The 10,629-nt window shown below is 41.0% G+C and overlaps 1 pseudogene; it reads left to right on the plus strand.

The window, feature by feature from the left end:
• Nucleotides 1–3,338: 3,338 nt before the first annotated feature.
• Nucleotides 3,339–6,962, plus strand: LOC114630331 (annotated as a pseudogene).
• The last annotated feature ends 3,667 nt before the right edge of the window (nt 6,963–10,629 follow it).

Consider the following 10,629-nt stretch of genomic DNA (forward strand, 5'->3'; position numbering starts at 1 on the left):
GATATTTTAAGGTGGGATGTTTGAAAGGTAATTAAAATCAGATCAGGTATTATGGATTTAGACTTAAGGTGTTTGCCAATAATCATGAGTTTAAAGATTTGATCCCAGTACAAAAATACTTAGTGTCTTAGTTGAGGCTTCTATTGCTGTGATAAAACACCATGACCAAAAGCAACTTGAGAAGGAAAGGATTTATTTTGTATTATAGGAAGTCAAGGCAGGAACCTAGAGGCAGGAACTGAGGCAGAGTCTGTGGCTGAATGCTGCATACCAGTTTGCTCCTAGTAATTTGCTCATCCTGCTTTCTTACACCATCCTGGACCACCCACTTAGGGGTGGCATTGCCCAAAATTAGCTAAAACTTTAGATGTGATGTCCTCTCACATCAATCATCAATTAAGAAGATGCCCTACAGGTTTGCCTAGAGGCCAATCTTATAGATGCATTTGTCAATTAGGGTTCCCTCTTCTCAGATAAATCTAGCATTATTAAATTAATTTTTAAAAAGAATAAAAGAGAACAAGACACACAAAGATGGAATGTGGAAAAAATTATTGGAGCACAAGAATTCTAACTTCATCAATCAATTAATCAATTGATGGGTTCATAGTTTGAGAGTCCACTTGAAGGCAATAGAAATCAAGGAGGTGAGAAATATAAGTACTGAGAAGAATTCCCTTAGGGCCTATGTCTTGACTCTGGCCCCTTCTCTATTTTCTCTTAGTCTCATATGCCAAGCACTTCCATAGTCATGACGCCCTGCCTCAATACAGGCCTACCTAAAAGCAATGAAGCCCACCAGGAGTAACCTGATACCATTGCTCCAAATGTATCTTTTTTTCCTTTAAATTGATTTTCTCATGAGGCTAGTGAAATTGTGCCCTCCAGATGAAATTAGTGGTCTTTTAAGAAGAGACAACATCCAGGCTTGTGTGTTATTTTACTTAGCTTTGTCTGTCAACTTGATGCAAGTTAATGTCACTTAAGAAGGAAGTCTCAGTTGAGAAAAGGTCTAGATCATATTGGTCTATAGGCCTGTTTGTGGGATGTGGTCTTGATTATTAAATAGATGTGGGATGGCTTAGCCCACTGTGGGCAATATTGCTCCCTAGAAAGATGTTCCAGGGCTGTATAAGAAAGTTAGCTAAGCGTTAGCCTGAGAATAAGGCAGCAGTCAGAGTTACTCCATGTTTTCTATCAGATTCCTGCTTGAGTCCCTGCCCTGACTTCTCCACATGGTTTACAGTGACCTTGAAGAATAAGCCAAATAAACCCTTTCTTGCCCTAAGTTGCTTTTGGACAGAGTATTTTATCACACAACAGAAATGAAAGCTTGCTTCTACTTTCTTGCTACATGGTACCTTATATCATGTAATAATTCAGCATGAAACCCCTCACCAGAGCCATACCCCATCTTCAGACTTCCTAATCTTGAAAACCATGAGCCAAATACATCTATTGTTCATATGTGACTCAGTATGTTGTATTCTGTGGTAGCAAAGTAAAAATAACTAAGACATCAAGCATGGGGCAAGGCACATCATCGTTATCAGAAAACAACTGTGTATTCAGATAGCCGAGTCAAATTATCACTTAGAAAAAAGTAAATAAATTGAACATCACTTCACTTATACTTACAAAGATTTCTATAAATATGTATGTTGTATATATACACTATTAATTTTAAAAGGAAGAAAATAAAACTTTTGCCATAACCCAATTTGTACTGTATCATGCAATACAAATATATCTTCTCTAATCCAAATGAAAGATTAGATTGTTCTTCCATAATAATCCCTTCACAGAAATGTATCTGTTCTGATTAACTCCTTTCTGATATCCCTTTCCTGTGGCATGCATAAATGTATATTTAAGAATGGTGACTTGGACTCTTTGGCAAAGAACTGCTGAACACCTGAGAGTGTTTCTAAAATAATAGCAAGGCACCTAATGCCTTCAGACTTGGAAAAGGCTTTAGGAGCTACACATTACCTCACCCCTGTGATGCCCAGGTTAAAATGACTAGGACATAAATCAGGTGAGGCCCCTCCAAGACCTTTGCTCAAACGACGCCATCATCCTTTAATCATAATGAGTGACTGATTTCTATGTCTTCCTCGTGGAAGGAAACAGCATGTTTCACCTCCATGTTAAAGGTGCATCTACCTCCCTGTGTATTTTCTTCGTTCTATTCTGAAAGAAGTTCTGTAGTTATAATCCCACCACAGCTGCATACTTAGGTCTCCTAATATAACCCCACTTTTTGCCTGTAGGTCTGAGACAGGGTCTTGTGTGGACTTCGAACTGGCTGAGGCTGAGGCCAAGAGTGAAATCCTGCTCCTGAGCTTGTGAAATCTCCTGAAGAACCAGCATTACATTACGTGAGTGTGTGTGTGTGTGTGTGTGTGTGTGTGTGTGTGTGTGTGTACCCCCACCATAGTATCTTAAGTGATGTGCTAGGGACCGAACCTAGGGTCCTGGGTATGTTAGGTCAGAGCTCTACCCACTGAGCCACATTCATAGCACTAAAAGCTACAAATCTAAATCTGTTGGCTATACTTGGAAGACACCTTCAGAGCTCAACAGTCTAAATTTAGTACGTTATAATTGATTCTGGCAGCTCCTTGCACGGTGCTTCTCACATACAACTTGGCATATGTTTTCAGAATGAAGGACATAACAGAAATGGGAATATCATGATGGAGGATAACTAGATCCTTCTTTATGCACACACTTGAGAAATACTATTGACCACAGCACTTTACTAGGCATTGGAACAGAGCAGAGAGTAAAATATGGACCCTACTAACCTACTGCTTTTTAAGAACATGGAGACAAGGAGTTCAGTGTCCTAGTGCATACCTATAATCCCAGTGCTTGGGAAGAGGAAGCAGGAGGGTGTTCAAGGTCATCCTCTGCTGCGTAGTGAGTTTATGGTCAGCCTAAGCAGTTCAAGATTTTGTCTCACAAAAACACTAAGAAATGATAAGGGTATGGAACGATAGCTACCCTGATTTGCTTGTTACACAAAAAAAATGTACATGTATCAAAACATCACACTGTGCCCCACAAGTATATACAAGAATTAGATACTAACTAAAATAAACATAAATCAACTAGCCAGGAGAATAAAGTTGAGCAGCGCATCAAACATAGACATATCAAACCCTACAGTATTAAAATGTGATACCTTTTTCTAGAAACAGTAATCATGACTCAATGTTTCTTACAAATCAGACAGAAAGAAGAAAAACACAGAGAGGAGCCGGGCCCAGATAGGAAGCGACAGGGGACCTCAGTGGAGCTGTTACAAAGTAAGAAAGTTGAAGTCAAAGACCATGGGAGATACACCAAAACCTTACTTTGTGAAGCACACTAAAGACCGTGGAATTATTGATAATGAATATTTCAGAAAGGGTCACCACCAACAAGATTATTTAATAATGGATGATTATGCTAAAGGCCATTGTAATAAAATGGAAAAGGGCCTTCCCAAGGCCCAGAACTATAGGAACACCCCCAGGAAAGGACTATATGCGGTTTCCAACAATGCATATGCATTTAAAAACCGAATTTACAGTCAGCCTGCTTGGATGAATGATAACCACAAAGATCAAAATAAGAAATGGCTATCTGATAAACTCGATGGTAATGCAGACACCTGGAGAAAGTTCAAGCCCGGACCTAGGATTCCTTTCATGAGCTGGTCAAGGAAAGAATCCTTTCAGGAGAGTGACGATGCCTACAGGTGGCTGGAGGGGAGAGGCTGCAGAGCGGTGAGAAGGCTGTTACAGAAAGACCTCACCAGCCTACAAGCCATGTCAGAAATGGAAGCAGGAAGTCCTGACAACAACGAACAGCGCTCTGGACCTTGTAAGCCACGGAGAACTAGAATGGACAACGGTGAGCAGGACAGAGATTTGGATGGTCCTGTGATCGACGAGTCAGTCCTTTCAACCAAGGAGCTACTGGACCTACAGCAGGCTGAGGAACTGCTCAAGAAAGACTGTATAGTCAGGCTGAAAAGGCGACTACGAAATCGCCCGACAGCAAAGTATACCTGCAAACTGTGCGATGCTCTGATTGGCTCCGTCCCTTTTGCGCATGAGCACATCAAGGAGAAGAGCCACAAGGAGAACCTTAAGGAAAAGCAGGAGGAAGAATTGCTCACCACACTGCCCCCGCCAACGCCCTCCCAGATACACGCAATTGGCAGTGCTATTGACAGAGTGGTGCAAGAGTTTGGTTTACACAGTGAAAACTTGGATCAGAGGCTAGAAATTAAGCGTATCATGGAAAGTGTGTTCCAGCACAAACTACCAGACTGTTCTCTTAGGCTTTATGGATCCTCCTGTAGCATACTGGGCTTCAGAGACTCTGATGTGAACATTGATGTTAAGCTTCCAGCTGACATGTCTCAGCCAGATGTCCTCTTACTTGTTCAAGAGTGTTTAAAGAACAGTGACTCCTTTATTGATGTTGATGCTGATTTCCATGCCAAGGTCCCCGTGGTAGTGTGCAGAGATAAGCAGAGTGGCCTTCTTTGTAAGGTAAGTGCAGGAAAAGAAAACACCTGGCTGACCACAAAGTACCTAACGGCTCTTGGAAAACTAGAACCAAGGCTGGTTCCTCTGGTGACTGCATTTAGATACTGGGCAAAGCTTTGTAGCATAGATCACCCTGAGGAAGGAGGCCTGCCACCATATGCGTTTGCTCTCATGGCTATTTTCTTCCTTCAGCAAAGAAAAGAACCTCTTCTACCAGTTTATCTAGGATCATGGATTGAAGAATTCTCACTAAATAAATTAGGAGATTTCAGCCTTAAAGACATTGAGAAATACTCTGTGGTCTGGGAGTACACTGATAACAGCACAGGGGACACCAGCTCAGCCAAAGAGGAGGCACTCAAAGAGACTGCAGCAAAGAAGGGACAGGTACCATTGACATTTAATGTAAAACATCAGCCTTCAGTGACAGTCGGGCAGCTCTGGGTGGAATTGCTGCGGTTCTATGCTTTAGAGTTTAATCTGGCTGATTTGGTGATCAGTATTCGTGTCAAAGAATTGATATCACGGAAATCAAAGAACTGGCCCAAAAAGGGCATCGCGATTGAAGACCCCTATTCTGCTAAAAGAAATGTGGCAAGGACCCTGAATAACCAACCTGCGTTTGAGTATATGCTTCATTGTTTGAGGACAACATATAAATATTTTGCTCTTCCACACAAAGTTACAAAGCCCAACCTCACAACGCCTCCTAGCCCAACCACCTGTGTTTCAGACCCTTACAAAGAAGCAAAAAATGGTGGCCCAGAGCTCCAAGCAACAAATACTGATAAACTGGGAAATGCAGCTCTGAATTGCTTTTCCCCTTTAGTCCAGGGCCACACATCAGCAACCAGGGACTTTGATGAGGAAGAGGAGAAGGAGGAGGAGGAAGAGCCCAGGCTCAGTATTAACCTTAAAGAAGATGAGGAGGGAGTTGCTAATGAACATCAGGTGGACAACAGGTATACTGGCTCAGGTGAGAAGGACGGCCTCTCTGAAGAAGATGACTTAGCTGAGCCTGCTAAGGGTGAAGATTCAGAAGAATGTGGCGAACACATGAGTGGGGCTCTGCTCAGAGACCTAAATACAATAACTCTTAAAGAAGAAAGCTTTTCTGAGGAAAATTCACCCGGGGACCAGTCTGAGTTCTTCTATGAATTTAGAAAGCTGAACTTCACCAAAGGTAAGTCCCCCACAGTCGTGTGCAGCTTCTGTAAGCGAGAAGGTCACCTAAAGAAGGACTGTCCTGAGGACTTCAAGAAGATCCAGCTGGAAACTTTGCCACCTCTGACACCTGAGTTCTTAAATATCTTAGATGAAGTCTGCATCCAATGTTACAAGCATTTTTCTCTAACTATTGTAGAAGATCAGGCTCGTGAAGCTATCCGAAAAAATCTAGAAAATTTCATAAAACAGGACTTTCCAGGAACTAAATTGCGTTTGTTTGGCTCCTCCAAAAATGGAATTGGGTTCAAAAAGAGTGACCTTGACATCTGTATGACAATTAATGGATGTGATACTGCTGAGAGGCTGGACTGTGTAAGAACTATTGAGGAGCTGGCACAAGTCCTCAGAAAGCACCCAGGGTTGCAGAACATCCTGCCTATCACAAAAGCCAAGGTGCCCATCGTGAAGTTCTTCCATCTAAGAAGTGGTCTGGAGGTGGACGTCAGCTTCTGTAACACACTGGCTCTTCATAACACAAGGCTCTTTTCTACATACTTAGCCATTGACCCCAGAGTGAAATATCTGTGCTACACCATGAAAGTGTTCACAAAGATATGTGACATTAGTGACGCGTCCAGGGGCAGCTTGCCATCCATCGCTTACACCATTATGATGCTATATTTCCTCCAGCAGAGATCTCCACCTGTCATCCCTGTGCTTCAAGAGATATACAAAGGTGAAAAGAAACCAGAGATACTTGTGGATGGCTGGAATATTTACTTTTTCGATCAAATAAATGAATTGCCCACTTGTTGGCCAGAATATGGAAAAAATACAGAATCTGTTGGGCAGTTGTGGTTGGGATTTCTACACTTCTACACTGAGGAGTTTAACTTTAAGGAACACGTAATCAGCATCAGAACAAAAAGTCTGCTTACAACTTTCAAGAAACAGTGGACTTCAAAATACATCACTATTGAGGATCCCTTTGATTTGAAACGTAATTTTGGTGCTGGATTATCAAGGAAAATGACACATTTTATAATGAAAGCTTTTATCAATGGTAGGAGAGTATTTGGAACTCCAGTCAAAGAATTTCCAAAGAACAACCTCTCAAAACTGGTATACTTTTTTGATCCAGATGTCCTAACTGAGGGAGAACCAGCCCCAACTGACAGGTGCTGCCAAATCTGTGGGAAAATAGGACACTTCATAAAAAACTGTACCATGAGGAGAAAAATGAAGTGACAGCAAGGGTTCCTGGTATTCCTGGCTTTGCCCTCATTTCTCTCGCTAGAGAGCTTGGCCTCTTGATCACCCCAACAAAAATTGGCTTTTTCCTAAACCAAGGCCGCCCTTGATATGGCCACTAACATTGGGGAGCCTTCCTTTATGACAATATTACACCCCAATCTGAAAAATGGTTGGTAACTTGAATATTTACAAGGGACTAGGATGGCTGTGAGTTAGCCCAATGACGGGATTATTGTAGGTCCACTTCCCAGGGGCCCACCCAATGCAGCCGAAAAGGAGTGCGTGGTGCTGGGAGTGGGTGCAGCCTACATGGCCTAAGACAGGGCTCTCACCCTCCTTTCACCCACATTGGAGTCCCTTGACATTGCCCATCGTCGACAGCCTAAAGCCTTCGACCATCAATGTGACTCGTCTCACATCAGTGTTTTGGGGTTGTGAACTTGTCTAAGACCCCCCATAATTAGACATCCAAATTCAAAACTCACATAGTTGGGATTGATCATAAGATGCCTTCTCTAACTAAACAGAGAAGGGGGAGATGCCAGAAGCCAGGACCCTCACCCTTACCCTCACCCCCTACCTTTCCCCACCTGCACAATGTCCCCTGAAGCTTGGCAACTGCAAGATCCTGCTTGGCAACTGCAGATAGACTCAAAGCAGTGTACCATATCATCTTAAGAATAGCAGGGAGACCATAACTCAAGCAGTGTACCATATCTTCTGAAGAATAGCAGATAGATCATAATTCAAGGTAGTGTACCGTATAGACCATGACATGTTTCAAGGCACAGGCCAAGAAGATTCTGTACTTTTCCACCACCTGACCCCTCTTACCCCTTCCCCTTGTAAAACATGCTATAAAAAAGCATTTCATGTTCAAAAAACAAATTAAATTTAAAAAAGAAAAAAAAAGAAATGATAGCATGGAATGCAAGCACCCATCGGCGTGGGCCTTGGTGGATGGCAGCACCACTGACAGACACATCTCTGAGGGCTTCTCTAAGTAATTGACAGAACTGTTGTACTCATAAAAATGAAGTCATAAAAATCAGGAGTCTTTTTTGCTGGTTTAAAAAAGGAAAAGGAAAGGGGGAAAGGACAGAATAAAGTGCTTTTTACTTTTTATGATACTCAAAAATTAGGGCGGAGAGCTTTTACAAACCTCTAAAGATCAAAGAGGCTGTGTCTCTGCCAATCACAAGTTTGATTGGCAACTTTCTGGTCTGACTGGAGCCCTCTTTAAACTTAAATGAACTTCACAAGCCTTTCTGAAATAGTACAGAGTCAGAACTATGCCTGTTTATTTGTCATTTTGAAATAAAAATCAAACTTTCAACGTGTAATTTTGTCCACATTATTTTCTTATAAAAGAATCACTAGAAAAGCCAATCAAAGATCTGACAATATAAATCTCCTTAATAGGATACCTATGCTGTTCCCCTTTGGTGTGCACTGGGTTATTGATAGCTGTGAGCTGGGTCTGGAGTACAGGAGTGGACTGGGGGCTGAGAGAAAGCTTGCTGAGGACAGTGCCACCATGACGGGGACTCAGAAGACACATTGGGTGTGAACTTCTGTTCACAGTCTAGTTACAGAAGAGTCATGTCAAAATGAAGTCTTTGATCATGATTAAATCATGAAGAAAAGAAATCATGATTAAAAAATAAAAATGGTGGCCATCAAAAAAAAAGAAGGGAAGGATGGAGGAGGAAGGAGAAATTGGAAGGAAAACAGGCAGGCCACTATATTTGGGCTGAAAATAATAGTGAGGACACAGATCTCATGTGATTAAGAGCCTGAAAGCCATGTGCCAATAGCCATGTGCCAATTTATCCTGAGGATAAATAAATCTATTAAACATTTTTTAAATAAAGAAAAATATACTTTATTTGTACTTTGTAAAAGGTTTCTCTGGCTTATTGTAACAATTTTTAATTATGTAGGAGGTGAGAAAGATTACTAACCTGGGTCCTCTGGGTTCTCTGGGTCCTCTGCTTACAAATAACATCTACTGAGTAGGACTCAACTGAGTAAGTTGAATTTATAAACTGGGACAGGGATAATATAATAAAAATTAAAGGAAAAAGAGGCCACAAACTTGAAAGAGAACAAAACAGGTAACATGGGAAGGTTTGGAAGAAGGAAAAGCAAAGGGGAAATAGCAAAATCATTATAATCTCAAAAGATAAAATAATAAAATTTTAAAAGGTACTTTTTTAAGGTTGACAGTTTCTAGTCATTGCTGACCTTTTCCACTGAGCAGAAACTCAGAGAGTGTGTGTCACCACAGACTCTTTGCAAGTCCTCTGGGTGATGTCATTGTCACCAAGATATAACCTGCTCTTCTGTAATTACATTAAGCACAAAGGGTCTTTTGATCTGTAGTTTGATACAAAGTTCCTAGTTCATCCCTGAGAGGATGGTTTGAGAAAGGAGAGGGAAGAGAACTGAGAAGCCTGACGGTGAGAAAGAAAAGATGAATTTAATAGAGGTATCACAACACGCTCCAAATACCCCCCACTTTTACACAAAGCCTGCCTTGGTGCCTTTAACAATGTGGGCCTCTTGAGCTTAGAATAAACAAACAGTGATGGTGCAAGAACCAAGAATACCTTGGCATGCCAAAGCCCTCATCTCTTCAAACACCAGAATATGTTTTCTTTCATCTGTTTTTCTGTCTGCTTCCTTCGGTCAGTTGAGACACTTTCATTGCCTATGAAATTACATTGTTCTAAACACTATAAAACATATTTATGGCCAAAAGCAAAATTAATACGCCAACTTTCATGAACATTAATAGTTGGAGCCTTTTCTTCAACTTCTTTCTCATTGTTTCTAATGGATACATAAAAATAATGTAGAGTGCCCTCCAAAAGAGAATTGAATAAGTCACTTTAGACTTTTCCCAGTTACTATGTATCCTGCAAAATAATTTATTTTTAGTAGGCTGTGACGTGTGGTAGTCTGTGTACCACACATGTCAGGGCCCCTGAAAGTTTCCTAAATTCTGAAACTACAAAAATGTTCTCCCAGTGCAAGACAATCTATTTGATACATGAACAATTATACCTGAGATTTGATTGAAATGAGCTACAGGCACTTAAAGTAATCAATCATTTGTTCTTTACAGTTGAGCAAGTAGCATCTGGATTTGGCAATAGACTCAGGCTGCTTCAGCACCTTGGACAGAGCCTCATGCTAGCCTCTGGCTTCAAACATACATGCCCTTGTCTTGGACTTCAAGGTGAATGCAGAAATTCATTAGCATGTCTGTGAGTGAGTAGCTAAGAATCAAGGAAATAACTCACCTGTCTTTGTAAATAATAAATCTTTATTTCACTTCAGAAAAGAAACCAAAAATTGAGTCAAGTCTTCAAAATAAGGAAGAAAAATGTATACTCTACTAAAAACACATCTAGTATCTCCAGAGATGATATTAGAGTATTCATAGATACTGCAAACCACCTGAGTCTCTTTTCTCCACTTACTATAACACTATCAAAGCATTTATGTGCAGTTTTACCTCTTTAAATGTGTGTATATGAAGGTGAACAAATAATTATGTGTATGTGGTGTATGTGTGTGTGTGTGTGTGTGTGTGTGTCTGTCTGTCTGTCTGTCTGTCTGTCTTTGACTGTGTTTTCATGTTGAGGCAAGAAGA

Source organism: Grammomys surdaster, unplaced genomic scaffold (assembly GCF_004785775.1).
Source record: "Grammomys surdaster isolate TR1022 unplaced genomic scaffold, NIH_TR_1.0 338, whole genome shotgun sequence".
Lineage (NCBI taxonomy): Eukaryota > Metazoa > Chordata > Mammalia > Rodentia > Muridae > Grammomys > Grammomys surdaster.